This window comes from Sturnira hondurensis, unplaced genomic scaffold, assembly GCF_014824575.4.
Source record: "Sturnira hondurensis isolate 20B ecotype Veracruz unplaced genomic scaffold, ASM1482457v3 Scaffold0005279, whole genome shotgun sequence".
In the NCBI taxonomy this organism is placed as follows: domain Eukaryota; kingdom Metazoa; phylum Chordata; class Mammalia; order Chiroptera; family Phyllostomidae; genus Sturnira; species Sturnira hondurensis.
The window spans coordinates 13,798,364-13,819,120 of record NW_028077910.1 but is presented as its reverse complement, the minus strand read 5'-3'; the positions used below and the strand labels follow the sequence as shown (position 1 = coordinate 13,819,120).

The 20,757-nt window shown below is 43.2% G+C and overlaps 3 pseudogenes; all 3 read right to left on the bottom strand.

The window, feature by feature from the left end:
• Window positions 1-6,663: 6,663 nt before the first annotated feature.
• On the bottom strand, window positions 6,664-15,921 carry LOC118987504 (60S ribosomal protein L27a-like; annotated as a pseudogene).
• Window positions 11,845-13,038, bottom strand: LOC118987488 (60S acidic ribosomal protein P0-like; annotated as a pseudogene).
• On the bottom strand, window positions 14,461-14,940 carry LOC118987487 (prefoldin subunit 4-like; annotated as a pseudogene).
• Window positions 15,922-20,757: the final 4,836 nt, after the last annotated feature.

The window sequence follows — 20,757 nt, the reverse complement described above, 5'->3', positions numbered from 1 at the left end:
TGTTGAAGCAGTGGAGAAAAAAATCCTGTTTTGCCTGTTGAGCCAGATAAGTGTCCCATCTCCAGTCTAAAGCACATATTTTCTGAGGAAAGTAAAGCCTCCCAATGTTTCCTTGATTTCTCTCTAAGGGACCAGGCTGGATAGAGTGTAGAAGTCCATAATAATGTTGCTCCAACTCAGGCTCACACAGGTCACACACCCATTTTGCAACGGTGTGTGTGTGTGTGTGTGTGTGTGTAACCCACCCCACCATTCTTTAGACATTGTCTCTGTAAACAGTGACTCTAATATGTAGCTCATAAATAAACAGCATGTTTGTGTAAGAATCCTGGGAACTAACTTCTAAAGGTATAGACACTGACCTTCCGTCATCTCAGCTCTGGGAGGCTTGCTGACGTACACGCGTGGAGCCAGAATGACGGAAAGCCAGGATAACATAAAGCCAGGGTGACTAAACCACGATGACTCACACTGAACCGTCACTTACCTGGTCAGAATGAACTGTGCTCATCTGCCTGTACGGGACTTTTCAACCTCCTCCCTCGATCTTTCATCTGCTTTCCTCCTCCCTCCTTATAAGAACTTCTGCCTGCACTGAGATGATAAGATAGGCTTTGCGGCAAGGGTCCCCTAATTTCCAGATTGTTGGCATCTGAATAAACTACTTTCTTTGTCACCCACATCTGTCTCATGAGTGTGGCTTTCATTACTGCAGGCAGCTGGACTCGGGCTCCGTTACAGTTTCACCCTGCTAGGTCTGGTCGGTGCAGTGTGTACCTGTTGTTCTGGTATAGATGTTAACAGTACTCACTCTCCAAAGTGTCTCAGATTGGACCATACATGGTTTTCCTACTTCTAGGACACCCCTGATGCTTTTTAGGGAAGACTTCATTTGGCTGATGTTGAACAGTAAACACCAGGCTGAAGAGAGGAAAAAGAAAAGACTAGAATGTGAAGAATGATCCCCCTAAGGTGTCCTTGTTTTAATACCTGGATGTTACCTTACGTGGCAAAGGGAAAATGATTAACTGTGTTGAGACGGGAAGATTAGCCTAGATTATCCAGGGGAGCCCATTCTAATTACATGAGTCTTTAAAATTGGAGAGACTTTTCTGGCTGAGTTATTAGTTAGAGGGAGATGTGACTGAAAGAACGGTCCGAGAGGTGCTGCCACACCACTGGCTTTGAAGGTGGAATAAAAGGGTCATAAGCCAAGGAATGTGGGCAGCCACTAGTGGCTCAGAAAAGCAAGGAAGCAGATTCTCCCTGGAGCCCCCAGAAAGGAGTACGGCCCGCCAACTTCTACAGAACTGTAGATTTGTGTTATTCTAAGCCATTCATTGTGGGGTGATTTGTTAACAGCAGTGATAGGAAACTAACACGTGGAATTGACAGCATGTCTAATGAGCCTTGAAAGATTCAGCAAGTCATCTATTCATTTAACGAAATTCGAGTCCTTATATATCCCTGACCCTGTGCCAAATAATATGGGCTTCTCAAGGAGTTTACAGCCCTGGAGGAAGACAATGACTAGAACATGTAACTGAGATTGTTATGAGTGTTCTCAAAGGGCTAGTAGCGGGTGGCAAGGAGTATTTGGGAAGCACAGGGCAGTAAACCATGTACACGTGGACGAAAGGTGTCCCAGGTTGAAGGTATGGCACGGGTGAAGGTTCAGGCAGGGGTTTGAAAGCATGTGATCGAGCCTGTAAATAGCCAGACCTGCAGCTTGGCTGGACCGTGAAGTAGGTGGGAGAAGGGAAATATCAGTGCCTTTCGGAGGCAAGTGGTAAAGGGCCCGGAATGCCAAACGGAGAGTGTGGACTTCATCCTTCAAGCAAAGGGAAGATACTGAAAGTTTCAAAGCAGAGATGGGAGCATAATCACACCTGTACTTTACAGAGATACCTCTGCTCTAAGCTCCACTAGAACAGAAACCAAATTTGTTTTTGCTGACTTGCTGTCGGTGCTTGTCAATCAGGAGAGGCTAGTTTATGCTGTGGTAACCAACAACCCCAGGAGTCTGTGCCTCAAGACAGAAGTTTCTCTTTCCCATGCTGCGTGTTCATCGTGGGTCAGTGGGGGGGGATCTGCTCATCCTTTTTCCCCTCTCTGAATGTAGTACTAATCGTACTTGTACTAATACATTAATTTGAGAATACATAGTACTAATGTATTAACTTGAAAGTGCTTGATAGCATAACTATTTTAACGACAAAGAAAAGCTATGTAAGTTATCTTTGTGACAATTTAGCAAAATGCCTTAGTTAAATCTTTGGGAGTTTTCATGCGAATGCACAGAAGTCCATGGTGTACGTATACCTGTGTTTGAACAAAACATAAGCAATTTCCCCTTAAGTCAGAACATGGAGCTGAGTTCATTAACTGAACCAAGAGCCATGGGAATGGGAGAGCTTAGACCAGAGACTAGTGATGAGTGCCAGCTAGCAAGAACCAATTACTCTGCTCACTTTCTTGGCTCCAAAGAGTAGTAGGAAAGCATTAGAACTGCCAAAGTCCTTGCAACAGCTGGAGAGAAGCTGGTAGAAGAGAGGGGTGCTAAGGTTGTCCTTGTGTAGAGGGCAAAGGATTGCGCGTTCTCCAAATGACCTCTGTTTCCACCTTGGCAAAGGTGACTCTGTACTCAGCACTCATCAGCAAACTGGTCAGAGTTATTCTTGTAAGGATTGGGATTGTTCTATGTCTAAAAACTGTTGGCTATTTTTAAGGAGATGTGCTCCGCTCCCCCTCCCCCCATTTTCCATTACTTTTAAGCAACTGAGAGCTGAGAGCCTAAAGAAGAAGGCTCTCTGTTCATGGGCAGCTGTGAGACTGTTCTACACGGTTCTGGGCCAGGCCCTGGGGGTGAAGGTCGGTGTCATGGCCCCAGGCGAGAATACCCTCAGCATCCATAATGGCATTTTCACAAGGGCCACTGCCCAAAGGTGTCTGTTGAACACCTTCATGAGAAGTGGACAGCAAAAAGAGACAACCAGAGCAAGAGAGTGACGTAAAGGACTTCTGCTGAGGACACGTGACACACAAACCTGGGCGTGCTCAGGAAGTCCAGGAAGCACCGCTGGGAGCTTGCTGGTTGGTGTCGTAATGCAGACATTAATATGAATGGGACTATTTTTCTACATGGATGAAGATAGAATTCCCATTTTCTTCATTTGGGCAAATGCCTAGGTAGTTTCTTTTAAATGTGAATGGCATGTCAGGGTTAGGAGCAGAGTTAAATTAAATAGTTTATTTTAAAAATTGATATCATATCAACATTAGCCATCAATATATTGTTTAAAAATATTTAACAGATTAGCTGAGCTATAATCTAAAATGGCTCCCAGCAAAAGAGATAAATGACAAATTATATTGGAAGTTAGGGGAAGAAGAAAGAAAACGTAAAAGAAGGGAATCAGGGTAATCCAGTGGGTACTTCGTGTCACCACTGAGGGTCATTGTTGGAAATTGGATGCCCTGCCTGGTTGGGAAAGGGTGCTCTGCTCCTAGTAACCAGGGGTGCCCGCGGAGAAAGCTACCACCATATTGTGTTAAAATCAAAAGCAAACCAAAACCAGCTCCTGAGCAGATAAAACCAGTTTAGTCATTAATTTCGCTTAATTACCAGTCACTGCTAAGACACTCCTTTTACTATGCAAACCTCTTACCCTTGAGCCTCATTCCACATTTTCATTTGAGTGCTTCGAGTTTGCAAACTGTCTTTTAGTGTGTTCACATAAATTTTATTTTATTTTATTTATTTATTTTTACCAGGAATTCATTGGCATTAGTTGGCTATTTCTTTTTTTTTTTTAATTTTATTTATTTATTTATTTATCTTTGAGGGGAAGGGAAGGAGAGAGGGAGAGAAACATCAATGTATGGTTGCCTCTCATGCGTCCACTGCCAGGAACCGGAACCAGGAACCGGGAACTGGCCTGCAACCTAGGCATGTGCCCTGACTGGGAATCGAACTGCGATCGTGTGGTTCACAGGCCCACGTAGTTGGCTATTTCTTAACCTTTGACTTTGGAAAGTTGCTTGTCGTAGGGAAAGAGCTCTGGAGCGCCGCGAAGTGGCAATTACTTGCTGTGTCTGAAGGTAACCCGTCAATCACATTCACTCCTAACTCCCCGATCCAGGCCAGGAAGAAGTATAATCCCACTAGGTGCCAAGAAGGGGTAAAACTGGCAACGTTTGGTGATGCTTAATGATTGAACACCAATAAATATTAATTGAACAAATGAATCAATTCGACGGAGTAAGGTAGAAGTCATTTGATGAAATCTTATCTAGTGGAATTAGAGAACAGGAAAGAGAAGGAGCCGGGAGTCTGTGACTCATCAGAGGAGCGGAGCGTGAAGGAGCAGTTTGACTACTTGATTGTCAGTACGGATGAGTGTAGGAAACCAGTGCACCACGTGCATTGCCCCTGCGCTCTGCCGGTAAAAATGACATCATCATCAACAAGAACAGCAAACAACAACGTAGGGTGCCCGTTTGGATGTGTGCCTACGTGTGTGTGATTAGTGGAACGCAGCTGAGACACCTACATTTTCTCACCTGTTGCTGGATAAACTCTGCAGTCTGGACTGCAGGCCTTTTGCTCAGTACGCAAAATTTCTCTTTTGTGCCGAGGCGCTGGGGACCAGCTAGAAATCAGGACTGGTCTCTGTTCTGGGTGCATGGACAGACCCTCTGCAGATGAGTAGGATGTAAGGTGCTTTACACGAATCACGCCACACCATTCCATAAGATATGTTTAATATTCCTTTTATAGTGAAGAGAATTACTAGACTATCTGGTATGCAGCTCTGCTGTGTAATCTTGTGCAAATTGCACTGATCCGAAAGTTTGGTGTTTCCATTCTAAAAGCTGAATACCGAATTTTGTAAGGATTTGGGGCAGAAGCGCCAGAGGTCCGAAGAAACCCTACAAATAGCGCGCAAACCACGAACACATTACCCAGACCTCCCGGCCCCCTGCTGGGGCCGAGAACCAAAGAAGCGGTTGGGGGTAGAGCGATTTAGCTCCATCCCTGTCTATGCAGACGATGACGTCACGCTCACCCCTTTCCCGACACCTGGAGTCCGCCGGGAGCCCAAGAAACACTAGACACCGTTGCTGGCTGACGTGAGCACTGACGTCACACCATGTGCGCCCTCCAAGGTGTTGACGTCACCTTACCCGGATTCGGAAGCTAGTTTGAGAAGGGGACAATCAGATATCGGCAGTGGTGGAGCTTGCGTGGAATCATGTGACATCAGCTAATAGTGACCCATGGCTCTGGCCTCCTTGTGGGGATTTATCTGCGGCAAGGGGCTACCTCGTCTGGCGGTTGCACTGAGACCACAAGGGGTTGGGACCACAAGAGCAATGTAAGTGCTTCCTTTCTAGAGGGATAATGGAGGAACATGACCTCTAATTCAAACTGCTTTATTTATATTTTAAGTTGAATTTATTGGGGTGACATTGGCTCCTTTCATGACCATTTATTCCTCCTATACCAAACTTCTTTAAAGAGTTTTATACACGTGTTGCTTCTAATTTTCCAGTCATTCTTTAACCCGTTCCATTCGTCAAAGATTTGTTATTTTTAAAATGTCAAGTCACAAATATTTTTGTGTTTAAAAAAAACAAATAAAAATGAACAGGTGTCAGAGTTCAATTCATTAGTTGATGAGGGGCCTGTAAGTCAGACATTGCAAAGAATTCTAAAGACCACAAAGAATTCTAGAGAATTGTAAGGTATTTTGAAATGAGTTTACACCTTTCCTTCCCTAACTCCTCCTCTATCCAATGGATCAGCAAGTTCTTTTGACTCACCTTTCAAAATTGGATTCATCTCTCCCTACACTGTCCCAGTCTGAGCAGAAATTACTTACGGATCCCACTACTGACTTCCAACTGGCTTCACACCCGCCCCCAGTGGGTCCCTCCCGTTAGCCTCACCTCCAAACCCATTCTCTACACAGCTTCCAGAGTGATTAAACAAAACAAAACAAAACAAAAACGACCAAAAATATAATCTAGACTATGTTGCTTCCCTTCTTAAAATCTACTAGTAGTTTCTCCTTTGCTTAGAGAATTAAATCCACATTAAATCCACTCCTCTGCCTGCTTACAAAGAACTACAGAGAACTATGTGCTTTGTCTCTTCACCGACCTCATCTGCCACTTTCTGACTTTCCCACTGTGCTTCATGGCCCTCTGCTTGGAAAAAACTTTTCCCCCTGAATTTTGCACTGTTGCTTATTTTTCATCTTCAGATCTCAGTTTGATTTTTCCTTCCTACTCAGAGAGGCCTTCCCAGACCTTCCATACTAAAGTGGCCACTTAATCATCCTGTTTAAAATGGTAAATTGTGAGACAGCCACAATCACTTTGATACACAACTTATTTATTGTTCATCCCCCACCCATTTAAAATGGAGGTGTGTAAATTCATTGAGAAAAGCTTGATCTATGATGTCAAAAAAACCAAGCTCTGCATACTAAATAAACAAAGCAGAAAGATGGGTTCATTGCAAGGTTTCCTACCTGTAAGCGGGGTAACTCAAGACTGTGCGAGTAATGAGTTCTGGATTGCTCATAGATTAAAAGATTTTATGCATTAAGTAAGTTATTTGGCTTTTTAAGCTGATTGGTTGCCTGGGGATCTTTCTTATCTGGATGAGTGTAGCGGAATCAGGAAAATGAGGAAGTCCAGAGACGTAGTGAACATCTGTGTCTGGTTGGTGTTTGAGGACTGGCTGGCGTCCTCTGCCAATTTCTGAGAAGAGCTGTAAATTCCAGGAAGGTTAGCTTAAGTTCCGTTTTTGCTCCCACCTCCACTTTTTTATTGACACAAGTGACTCAATTTTAGTTTGGTTCTATACTGTTTACCAGTGTATTTTCAGCTGGTGGACCACTTACAATGAATTCACTGCCTTTCATTTCCTAGTTGAAATTAAGTGGGTAACTGTCATAAGAGAAGGTCTAATTATTTAAAACAAGTGCTTCACAAGATGTGTTTACAAAATACATCTGGTTATTTTATTTGAAAAATACTTTGGATTTTAAAAAAATGGTGTGAAAAATGTTCCCTCTGCTTGATTTTTAGACATATTATTAAAGTTTTTCTCTTCAAGCATGCTAGCAGTATTTTTTTTAATTGCCTAGATCAATTGTAATCTGGAAAAAGAACTTTGATTTGATATTTCAATCTAGAATCCTTGGAATGAAACTTTAAAAAACTTACTTAGCAGACAGTTTTTGCTCGTGACACTGGGCAAGCTCTACGATGCAGGAGGATGCCAAACGAAATCTGGTGGCCGTGACATTTGAGTTTAGTCTTTTCGCTATGAGTGGAGTGAGACTGAGTAGCAGAAAGGAAGAGAAACTGGCAGAGGTGTAAATTCAGGTCACGTTTTGGAGAAAGAATATACCAGGAAGTGTAGGCAGGACCCACATTATCAAAGGCCATAAAGTTGAAAAGCTTGAATCTTATTTCACATGGGAAGCCAGCATAGATTTTGAAACTGAGTTGTGACATTCTCAATTGTTAGTGTTGTTATAATAAGTGAGTTCGTGACTAATTAGGCAACACTAGCTATGTAAGTAGACCAAAATAAACCTTACACACTTAAGAAAAGTCAAATATGTTTCAGGTACTAGTAGGTGATTATGAACTGTTGGGAACTGCCCTGCCTGGTTTCGGAAACTGAAACCACTCATGGCTAAGGCTGAGTGAGAGACCTTGGGGTTGTAAGCTGATAAGGAGACAAAGCTTATCCCCCTGGTAGGGGCACCACCTCTGCCCCCTTTCTCTTCACCCTGCTTGGCCTCGAGTGGATGACTGGTTAGCCAATGACGTGTAAGATTCCTTAAAAGAGGGATGACCTAAGACAGGCATGGTCGGGAAGGGGCCCTCAGGGAAGGACTTGGGGGGCTATAGAAAAAGGGGATGCTGGACCCTCGCCCCTCAGCTTTAACATAGCATGAGTCCTCATTCTGTCTGCAAGAAGTCTCCTAATCTCTTCGCTGCCTAACTTTCCTGGCCTGACTTAAGCCTGAAACAATGCTGGAGGTGGGTGCGACCCTGTGCTGGAAAGAGCAGGTTCCCTAGGGCAATCAGGCCTAAGAAAGAATGCATAAAATCCTATGAAACCTACTTTGCTAATACCCTCAATTTAAATGATAAGGGTCCAAGCAGGGAGTGAGTTTGTTCCCCAAAGTTTTACAGCCCTTTAACTTTTGACCCTGACTTAGAATAAGCCCTCAGAGTTCTTGGAATGTTATCTATTGTTTAATCGTTTCTGCCTGACAATGATTGACGAGCTTTACATATGCACCCTGTATTCCTGTGCAAACTGAACCTTGTAAAAGCTTGTCAAGGCGAGGGGCAAGTTGCTTCTCCTCTTGAGAGGGAAGTCACGCAGTCCTCCACAGAACTTGTCTCATCTCATCCATAATGCCGCAGACCTCGGGAGCCAGGATCCGAGCCGATGAACAACAGTTTCTAAAAGATATTAGAACTATACATTAAAGTTAAATGAGGTATTAAAAAAGATTTATTTCTCAGCAATTATTTTATAGGGCACCAGTTGTGAGCTAGGCCCATGGGTGGGGGGTATCTTCAAGCTACTTTTAGTATGTCAAAAGACCTAACAGGGTGATTAAAATTTCATATTTCTGCCTTTTGGGTTGGAATCTGTAGGAATTCATTATGGGAACACTGATAATCTCAGGCTGATCAGAAACTCTGATGGGATGGTATAGGTGCCTGCTTTTCTAAAAGAGAAAATGAACTGAAATGTAATGTAGTTTGCTAGGTAAAAATAGAATGTGGAAAAGCCTATAAAGGCATGGGGAATATTCACGAGAGAAAAGCAGTGCAATTCAGGTCCCACCCTTACACAGTCTCTTTTACAAAGAAGCCAAATTTGCTTCTCCTCCCATTTTCCAGCTCAGTGATTGACGGCCCTGCCACCTTTTATTCAGCTACAAATCCCAGAAGCCTGGGCATCATTTTCCGTTCCTGCCCTGTTTTATTTCTCCTATTTAACCACACATCAAACTATTGACCCTACGTCTGAAACTTTTCTAGAATTTTACCCTTTTTGTTATTCATACTGTTGTGGCCTTACTTGTTGTTAGGGGAAACACTGTTCCTTCACTACATTATAACTTCTTCCTTTGCTTTGCAGAGTAGGTACAATGAACAAACTGACTGTTGAGCAAACCGAGGTCTACGCGACCCTGTCCAAAAAGATAAATAATGTATAATGCAATAAAGAAGAAAATGTGTCATATTGGTCAAATTCCTGTGAGGTGTCCTGCATCCAGGAGTCATGCTTACTTAGGGACTTAGTTCCTATTAGAAAAGAGGAAGGAGTGTGTTCTTCAGTGTCCTGAATGAGCCAGAAAGTTGTGACTGGTTATCATCATCGAATCTGTGTCAGGTGATATGAGTGGGGGTGTTGGGATGTCACCACAGGCTGCCCATTCCTGCCCCAGAAGTTAATGAGGTCAGATCACTCCCCTTCTGGGCAGTTGTGCCTGGTGGTATTCATGCAGATGCATGTAATAACCCAAGCTTAGTATTGTTTTGAATAGTCATGGGGCTCGGGACACGCTTCCCCAAATATGGCACCTTGGCATATTGAATACTGTGAGCTGGAGGAGTCCGAGAAAATAGCAGACACAGGAAGATCACTTTGATGTCCTCCTGACCTTTCTTCCCTGAAGCAGGTCATGAAACCCTTATGTTATGACCTGGAAAAGAGCATCCCTATTTCTAAAGACAACGGGACAGGGAGAGAATCCAAATGAACAGATTTTGCTAATTTTCTCCCAGGTTACTCCACTTACTCCGTACTTTTTGGCCTGTCATAATTCTCCACAACTGTTCACTCTTCATCAACCTGGCATAAAAACTAGTCTGGATTAACCCTTTCTGTCTTCATTTCCCAGAAGGCTTCCGTGTCACATAAAATTTACATTAAATGACATTTGTATGCTTTTCTCTTGTTAACCTGCCTTGGTCAGTTTAATTTTCAGACCCATCCAGCTGTCACCTGACAGGGGACCTGGCCCTGATCGGGTCTCTCTCTGGCCAGCCAGGAGTGTGTGGGTTCTTGACTTTGTGCAAGAAAGACTTCTCAACACAAGTCCAGGTGACTATGAGGGCACATTTATTAAAGTTGGGAACAGTGAAACAAGGAAGGGTTTAACATAGAAGAAGGAACAGGGGAGTCGAGGCTGGGCCGTTTCAGCTCACTGAGAAGTCAGAGAAAAGGGTGCCTTAGAGACTGGTTCAGGGGGATTGGGGCAGGATGAGTTACTGCTGCCCTTCGCTCACTGGTTGCAAGTCTTGCTGGGTCCCTTAGAGTTTAGGAGACACACTTGTGTGGCAAGAAAGGGAAAGGAATGGTGCAGGTGTGCTCCACAGAAAAAAAGCGTGTGCTGGGTCCTTGTCTTGAGGGTTTTTATCTCTCTCTTGCAGGCAGGGATCTTGGGGAGGGTTGCAGCAGAATATTTATCAGTTTCTCAGGGGCATTCTTTCAGGGTCGTGATCTTCACTGATTGGTCACACCAGGGCAGGGGCTCATTAGTCACGGCAGCTGGTCCTGGCATGACCCACCTGGTTTTACTGCTTTTTCTGGGCCTGGAGCTGAAATACAACTGAGGCCTAGAAATACAGCTGAGGTTATCTCTAGGGAAGGCATCTTCTGTAGCTGGTTGTAAATCGCTGGGTCAGTTTGTTCAGCTGTCTGTCTCAGTTTCTCCATGTCACTTGTCCTGTGTTACTGGCCTGTCTCACAGGGATCACAGGAGGATCCAGGACAACTTTTTCCTCCCCTACAATAGGTAATAAAAGGAAAGTTTTTAAAAAAACCTTTCAGCTTATTCTATGTCTTGAAACTAATATCTCCAAGTAGAAAATTCAAATGAAAACCAAGCCTAGGGAGATAGAAGTTGTAGTCGATTACCCAACAGCCATTTTATCTTTTCTTTTAATATTTGACACATAGTAAAAAAACTGTTTATTTGAAAGTCAAATTTAACTGGGAATCCTGTATTTTATTTGGCAATCCTAACATCAATGTATTCAACAGTCATATTGTTCAGTAAATATCCTTATATAAACGTATTCATATTAGTAAAAAATTATTTTTTTTGTAAAGCACTTGTGAGCTTTAAATGAATTCCCCTTCATGTGGCTTCAAGCTACCAGGGCCCAGGTCCACCTCCAACACTCATGATCTTTTCAGCTCTTCTGCTGAAGAACGTGGCCTTCACAACGACAGGCTGCTCTGGGAGCATTCCCTTCCCCAGAACTCTGTAGTAGCCCGATCACACCGCATCAGTGATGGGAGCGGCTCCAGTCTTGTTTTTGGCAGCGTTTATCCCTGTCTGCTCCCTGACCGAGGCCCATAGTTTATTTAGGTTGACAGTGGGGCAGAAGCTCTGGCTCCTCTGTAAGCGGTCATGCATCACACCAACTTTCCCCAAGTGACCCAGGTGATATTTGCCGAGGTTGATCCTGTGATGATGCAAGCCACCAGCATTACCTTGGCCTCCCAGGCGCTTCCTGTGCTTGCCCATGCAGCCGTGGCCTTGGCTCACATGGCCCTGAAGTTTCCTGATCTTCCTCAGTCTGGATGGCGTGTGGGTGGCTGAGATACAAGAGCAAAAAATAATTTTTTACAGTGATAATTTTTTCTCTGTCAGGTATGAGTTTTATAAGTAATTAATTGCACCCACCAATACAAAACTCCTTATCATTTTGAATAATTCACAATAACAAGCCATGCCAGAAGTATCAGGTTATTATTTTTTAAAGAGAAGTAACCCTTTATTTTCATTTCACAGATAAAAACTGTCTGAGCTGACTGCTCTTTGGTGCTGAGTCAAAGAGACCAAATCCCATATCCTCATCTGACTCCTCCGACTCTTCCTTTGCTTCAACCTTGGCAGCGGCAGCAGGAGCAGCAGTGGTGGCAGTGGCCACAGGGGCAGCAGCCACAGAAGCAGATGGATCAGCCAAGAAGGCCTTGACCTTCTCAGCAAGTGGGAAGGTGTAATAGTCTCCACAGACAACGCCAGAACCCACTTGGCCCATTGATGATCGAATGGGGTACTGATGTAACAGCAGTTGGGTAACCAATCTGCAGACATACGCTGGAAACACCGTGGACACCCTCCAGGAAGCGGGAATGCAGAGTTTCCTCTGTGATGCCAAGCACTTCCGGGTGGTAGATGCTGCCATTGTCAAACACCTGCTGGATGCTCAGCCCCAAGGAGAAGGGGGAGATGTTCAGCATGTCAGCAGTGTGGCTGCGCTTGCTCCCACCTTGTCTCCAGTCTTAATCAGCTGCACATCCCTCAGGATTTCCATGGTGCCCCTGGAGATTGTAGTGGTGATGCCTAAAGCCTGGAAGAAGGAGGTCCTCTCCGGCCCCAGACCAGTGTTCTGGGCTGGCACAGTGACTTCGCATGGGGCAACGGAACCAGCGTGTGTGGCAGCTGGCACCTTATTTGCTGGCAGCATGTGGCTGATCTCAGGGGGTCCTGCCTGGTGAACACAAAGCCCACATCCCCCGGAAATGAGGCAACAGTTTCTCCAGAGCTCGGCTCTTTTCCGGATGCCCTTGGGTGTCCTTGCATGTCATGGTGTTCTCGCCTATCAGCACCACAGCCTTCCCGCGGAGGGACACGTAGACTCGTTGCATCTGCTTGGAGCCCACATTGTCTGCTCCCGCAATGAACGTTTTGGATAGTCATCCAGAAGTTGGATGATCTTCAGGAAGTAGTCGGATTTCCAGGGCACCCTGTTGTCCCTGGCCCTCACAACAGTGCGTCAGGGATTGCCACGCAGGGCAGGATTTGTGGCTCTCACAAGGGCGCCTAGTGAGAGTCAGGTTATTTTTAACAAACATAAACTATATACTGTGGAAAAAGGATGAACTACTCTGACAACATGCAGAAAAATTTGTGCAAGCCTTTGAAATGGCAAAAAAAAAAAAGATTACTGGGTGTTCTGGTTTTTTTGCATCGTTCTGAATTACCTTCTTTTAGTCTCTTTGAGCTATTTACAACTCATAAATGGTAAACAAACAAAAAAAAATGAAAGCAGCCCTGGCTGGTGTAGCTCAGTGGATTGAGCACGGACTGTGAACCAAAGAGTTGCCAGTTTGATTCCCAGTCAGGGCACATGCCTGGGTTTCGGGCCAGTTCCCAGCAGGGGACTCACGAGAGGCAACCATACATTGATACTTCTCTCCTTCTCTCCTTCCCTTTCCCTCTAAAGATAAATAAATAAATAAATAAATAAATAAATAAAAAGCAAGTCTTAAGCAACTTATTTCATGACACATATTTTTGGTAATATTTCTGGCTGAAGGGAAGTAATTGTAATGAACAACAAGAGAGAGTTTGGGGCACTGCTTGTCATAGGGAAACTGAAAGTGGCTAGAAGGAAGAGAGAGAAGAGCAAAAGAAAGAGAATGATAATGACTATTTTCTTTAGCAAAATAAAAAATAACCCTGAACCACATTCTTGGAGATAGTTGGACAGTGCCTCTAGCACCATGGACCAAGCAACAGCTTTACTCTTAAGCAATTCTTCCCCAGCACGAGAACCAACCCTGCAGGAGGCGGAAGGAAGGAAAGAAATGGGGAAGAAAAGCCCGCAGCACCACCCCTAGATGCCAGCACAGCATTTCTGTCGTCTCACCCCTTCCAGAGATTTCCTCCTGAAAAGCACTCCCTCCCCGGAGCTGTCTCTCCGATGCTATGGGGGGGGGGGGGGAGCTTTCCTTAGACGCTCTCAGGGTTTCTGGCTGTGTCTGAAAATTAAACTGACAAATATTAATAGGAGAAAAACATACACATGTTACTGTAGTTTCACATGCGCGTGGGAGCCTTCACAAGAGAATAAAGACCCGAAGAAGTGAGAGTGAGCTGAACTGGAAGCTTTTATACCCTTTTAGACAAAAGAACAATAAATGTGTGAAGAACTGACAGGACAAATGGGTTTAGGCTAGAGATCACAAAAGCTAAAGAAGTAACTAGGAAGATAAGGGACAGTTTAACAAGATTTGTACAGATTTCTTGGCTCAAATTCCCCATCTCTGGAAATGAGAATGTCTTGCTTCCTCTCAGTACAAGGAAGGTACCTTTCACATGGGAGTTTTATTTTTTCATTTCTTATTTTTTGATTGCTTAACTGATATTAATAACATGACATATAACCCCTATACTTGATATAATGGTTATGTAAAATACATAGGTGAATACTATCTTATTTTAAAAATATAAAATAAGTAAGCAAGTTGTGAACATAGAAAGTTCCCATTAAAGAAATGAAAAAAAATTTTAAAGAAATTTTGCTTTCCTTATCATTTGAAGAAGTATAATTATCATTTAAACAATATTTATGTTTATTAAACAAAACTTTTAAAGTATTATAAAACATTTAGTTTTCATCAGCTTCAAGGTTTATGTTGCTCCCAAATTTTGCATATGACTGAACTTTCAAACCTGCCAACACCCGTTGACTGGATTCCACGTGGGATTCTAAGGCATCAGTTTCTTCTTGCAAATTTTTCTTTGCTTCTAACATTTCTTGTGTTTCTCGAGAATGGCTACTGAACTCATCACCGATTCCATAAGGCATCATCAAGCAGGCGTTGTGTGCAAGCACGATGTCCTCGCAAGCATCTCCCGAATTTTGCAGTTGTTTCTTTTTTCTGACTCTTTCTTTCTTCAGCTCTGTAATTCTACTTGTATTCTGTGCAGATTTGTTTATCTTTTGTTGATCATCAAGTGTAACACTGACCTATGCAGCCGCCTTCTTTCTGGTGGCCGTCGAGGACTCACACGGGAGATTTATAACCCGTTCCAGAGAACAATGGCAACGGCGGGAAGGTGAGAGTGACCTTCTTGCTTCCTCCATGTTTTAAAATTCCTTCAGCTTAAGATATTTAACATGACAAGGTGCCATATTTTGGGGTAGTGTGTTCGGAACCCAATCAATGCTTTCACTATGTGTAGGGACTGTGCAGAGAGGTAATGTGAGGAATTAAATATTTCAAGAGGAGCAAAGCTGGGAAGCAGAGATTTGGATCCTGGGTGGTTCTCGGCTGGATCCTGTCGGGGCGAGGAGCTGGGAGGAGAGGAAGGACCACAGGGGCATCTAGGAGGGTAGATGTGTGGTTCTCTCTGAACACGGAGAAAAACTGGAGCAGGCACCCTAGTGATGGCCCTTTAAGGCAACACGGCACTCTTTCTCTGCCTTCTTCATGCCCCGAGTCCCCAGCTGTCCTAACAGGAGACTTCTAAGAGCATCCGCAGGGGTAGATGGCGAGGGCCCGAGCACCGATTTGAGAAGGGAGTTGGGGGATGAGCGCCGGGTGGTGTGCGTACGGGTCTGTGATCTGTCATCACTGCCAGGAGGTTTTTAGGACCAAACTTGTGAATTTGGTCAGGGCAGGGGCATTTCTGAGCTCCTGAGTTCCTCTCATTCATTCAGGCCTTCATTCATTCAGTTGTCATGTAGAATTTGTACAATATATTCAATTAAATTTAGTAATCTCTACTAAGCCAAGGAAGAAGAGACCAATGGCACATTCAAATCGGGGTTATCTACAGCGGTGTCGGCAGAGCAGGGAAACTGCAAGGATTAGTGCAGCAAGCTGGGGCTACCGACCCCCAGGCACTGCTACCACCTCTGTGTGTGGAGGGGCAGGGGAGGGATACACTGAGACCTTTCATTGGGGGATCCCTCCCTGGACGGGGGTGGGTGGTGATCTGGTCACAAATACTGATTTTTCTTCCGTCTTGCAGATCCGCTTGCCAGTACCTCCTCACCGCAAATATTTTCTGAATCGTCCCGGAAGTCAGGGTGCAAGGGAGGGCTAGAGGCAGTCCACACTCGTCAGCCTTCTGGGAAACAGCAAGATGAAAAGTGAAGAATGTGTCTGGAGAGGCAAATGAAAAATATTCTACATACTTTCTGAGGTTCTGGGGCTCGTCAGCCTTGCATCTTTCCTTGTCTCTTTTCCTACTTCCTAAGAAAGCACTGGCAAGAATGGGCAGAAAAACCCTGTTTAGGAAATTATTTTCACAACAGAAAGCTACATAGAATGGAATCAGCCTGGCTATCCATGAATTTTTGGATTATTCCTCCTTGGACAGGTCTGTGGGTCCCTTCACTACTCCCACCAGAGAAGGATGCTGTCACTTGTAACAGTATTTTAACAGCACGCTGTGTCTGTATTCCACATACTTTGAGGACACACACTGTGTCTTACTCACCTTACGTGCCCAGAGTCTAGCCAGGGCTGGTACAGAGTAAATGCTGAATGAAAGTAGGCGCGAATGCATCAGTGCTTAATCAGAGGGTGCCAAGGGGTTTAGGGAGACAACAGTATCTTGAATTTCTTTCACTCTCCCACAAGATGGCAGCAATTACCACGGCCCAGCTTTCCCCACGTGTGGAACTCCTCACATCTTCATCTTAGATAGAACAAGTGAATTATCTCTGCCTGCTGCGGTACCCAGCTATGCTATCTGCTCACCCAGAGTCACTTTGGCTGGCCTCTTCCCATACACCTGGCTCTGTTTTCTTGCTCTCCCAGTTAAGACGCCCCACAGGTTCCAGTTTCTCTGGTGGCTTGTTCCTTCTCCTCTCCTCTCTGGCCACTTCAATGTGTGTAGAAAACTCACAGCCTGCTCCTCACACTGGGCTGGGAAGGCTTGAACTGACCACTGTTCCACATTATATTCACTTCTGAAAAAGAGCACGATTTTCAGAAAATTGCTACTGAGTGTTCTTTTCAGGCTCAGTTAATGAGAGTGTTCCAGTGAGGCTGAGGGTAACTCACTTAGTTTTCTTGAAAGAACTTACAGTTCCTGTGTGTCTTAGAAATCTAGAGCATTTTTCTACATTAAAAAAAATTTACGTGAAGAAATCTTGCTTGGATTTTACTACCTTTGCACTGCAGCAAAGATGGCCAAGATTTGTTTTCAAATTGACCAGTTCTGGAATTAACATAAATTGTGCCCTGTAACTTTAAACAAAGCTATGTCTAAGAGATATGTTTACATTAGTAACGCAAGAATATGCAGGATGAGAAGGTAGGAGAGAACAAAGAAAAGATGGATCACACCGCACAATCGTTTTGGTGCACGTGGGCCCCTTGGCAGGGGAGAGAGTGGGTCCCTGAGAGGGTGCCTCCCCTGAGTCTCGGTTGCTAAGGGAGAGCTCACACTCCTTCAACACGGTTGTCTCCCAGGAGCCACGTGAATCTTTTTAATATGATATCATTTCAGCTTTACAATGGCGCCATGTCAAAGCATGTTTTTCCAAAGAACATGACTTACATACAAATATAGAACAAACATGTCTAAATGTATTAAACTCATAATTGAACTAAGGAGCTAGTCACAGGGCAAAGCTGGTTTCCAAAAGCATTTGTGGAAGAGGCATTTATGTAGCACATCAAGAAAAATATTTTTTAAAGATGGTTAAAGTCCTACAGACAATAATATAACCCTTTGGTATTATTTTTTTCTGTCGGACAACAATCTACGAATTAATATGTAACTTCATAGCAAACAGGAAAGTCAAACAAAGGTACATTTTTCAAGGGAATCAAATAATCCTTGGGCAGGCCTGACAAATGGTGACCCAAGGATGACGCTGAAAGTGATCTTCTTCATTTCTCATCACTTCCTGTTCAACCTCCAGCCTTTTTCTCTCTAGACTGAAAGCATCATAAGAGTCAGCAGCTGGCGGTGTCTTTTTCACAATAGTGAAAAATATGGACGCACATAATGAGCAGTGACAGGCACTAAGCCTGCCCTGCACAAATATTTGTTTAGCTTGAATCGAACTGAGCTTTAGAAAGCTTAGTAACTCGCATAATTTGCCACTCGCATGAGTGGCAAATTCCCTGAGATTTCTTATAACTTCTCAGTAAGGAGGCGTATTAGTTTCTCGGGGCTGCTGTGACAAATTATCACGGACTGGGTGCCTTAAAACAACAGAAATTTATTTTCTCACAGTTCCAGAGGCTCGAAGTCTGAGAGGGGTTGGCAGGGCCACGATCCCTCTGAAGGCTTTAGAGAAGAATCCCTCCTTGCCTCTTCCTAGCTTCTGATGTGTCCTTGGCTTTTAGCTACATCATTCCAATTCCTGCCTGTCTCCACATGGTTGTCTTCCCTTGATGTGCCTCTGTATTTCTGTATCTCCATATTTAAGGACACTAGTGATTTGATTTAAGGCCCGTGCTAATAAAGTATGACGTCTTCTTAATGTATATCTTAATTAAATTGGCAAAGACTATTTCCAAATAAGATCCCATACACAATACTATCAGTTAAGACTTGAACATATTTTTATGGCAAACACAATTCAACCCATTACTGTCTATACTATACAACCCATTACTCTACCTATACTATACTATACTATACTATACCATACTATACTATACTATAGACTGTAACTATCCTATTTTATAGCTATAACAGGAGACTTTAGAGTCAGAAGATCTTGGGTTTGAATTCCTTAGCCCACTTAGTCAGGTAAGAACCTCTCAGCATTGGTGGAATTCCAGGAGCCCTAGGCACTTATGACTGTTTTGCATCAAGTCACCTTGTTTTGATCTGCTATCTCTATCTCTAATAATAAATTCCTTTGATGTTCTCTGAAATAAAGCACTTGCCTTTTACCCAGGTTCTAGTAAATAAGTTCCTATCTTGACCCTGTGTTGTCTGAGGTTTTGGTACCTATTCAGGAGACCAGTTCTTCTAGGACCTAGTCCATGCCTTGCTCTTGCTAAAGTGTCCAGGTTCCACCAAGCACCAACTGAGCTGTGAGTTACTAGAGAACAGGGAGGGAACAGACACTTCACTCTGGCTGGCAAAAAAGAAAGTGGCCAGAGGGGTCCTTTTCCTTTTTGCGGCTGGCCTGGTGTTCACGAGGTGTGGTCAACGGATTTCCAATCTGGAGGACGTCAGTGGTGTCCCATCAGGGTACCTGTGTCCTGTGTCCAAGAGGGCTTTTCAGGTGCGGGAGCAGCAGCAGTTCTCAGCATTCAGCTGAAGAGAGCAGCAGTCTTCAAGTTTTTAGCTTTAAAAACCTCCCAAATTAGTGTCTAGAAACTATGAAACCCCTCACACATTTTTAAGTTAGTGTCTAAATTTTTTTACCGTAAGTTTAGATAATTGCAAAAGATGTCATTTTGTCATTTCATAATATATTAACATTTAAAAATAAGAAGGTTCCATCATGCTTTAAAAGTGTCCGGTGGAAGCTGGATTCTATAATAATTTAATACCATTAACATCTCTTTATTTCATCAGCGTTATTTCTCATCACTTAATTTATAAAATTGTATTATAATTTGTAGCTTAAAATATTACTTATTTATGGGCTAGAGAATAGAGAATGATAAAAAGTATGCTTAGATGCTGATGTCTAGTTTTTAAGATTTACTAAATAAGAACATTATATAAAATGAGAATTAACTCCAATAATTTTATTAGACATCATGATCAAGTTTTCCTATGTATTTAACTGGTGAGAATGGCCATCATAAACCAAGAAACAAACAACAAGTGTTGGAAAGAATGTGGAGAAAAGGGAACCCTAGTGCACTGTTGGTGGGAATGCAGACTGGTGCAACCACTATGAAAAATAGTTTGGAATTTCCTCAGAAAAGTAAAAATAGAACTGCCTTTTGACCTAGCAATTTCACTGTGAGGATTATATCCTAAGAAGCCTGAAACACCAATCCAAAAGATCCTATGCACCCCAATGTTCATAGCAGCACAAATTACAATATCCAAGTGCTGGAAGAAACCTAAGGGCCCATCAGTAAATGAGCAGATAAAAAAACGATGGTACATTTACACAATGGAATGCTACACAGCAGAAAGAAGGAAGGAGCTCCTATCCTTCACAACAGCATGGATGGAACTGGAGAGCATTATGCTAAGTGAAATAAGCCAGGTGGTGAGGGACAAATACCATATAATCTCACCTTTCTGATCTCGTCGTTTTCAATGCCTTTCAGCACTTATGCTGTTTTTTGTTTGTTTGCTTCACCTCTTCCACATTGCCAAAACGTTCTCCCTTTGAGGACATTTTTCATCTGGGGAAATAAAAAAAAGTATTCAGGGAGAGATCAGGTGAACAGAGGGGGTGGGGCATGGGGTTCATGCTGGTTTTGGTTAAAAACTGCTAAAAAAGTATTACAGTGCAGTGTGGGCAGCTGTTCTGGTAAATCACCCATTGTGCAATGGGCAAGTGTTGAAAGAGTTTTCAAAAAAATTCACTGAAGCCAAATGCAGCTTCTCACAACAACGCCAGCTAGTATACTGATACAGATGGGTTTCTAGAACATACACTCGGGGGGGAAAACCTGTACTACAAGGGCCCACCCTCCAGAAGATAATTCTGGGATTTTTTGGCGGTCACTTCTTGTATGTGACCTAAATTTATAAATTTATATAAATAAATTTTATTTATATAAAGAAATTTTAAATAAATTTATATAAATAAATTTTATTATATAAATAAATTTATATATATAAATTTTGTCTGCGTGGGGGTTGGTGCCCCTAACCTCCACATTGTTCAAGGGTCATCTGTATATGTATAAAAATTAAGTATTTTATATGATGAAGATACTAGATTTCCAGTCAATAGGACAACGTACAATTTGTTTAATGTATAGTGCTGTATTAGTTGAATAGCCATCTG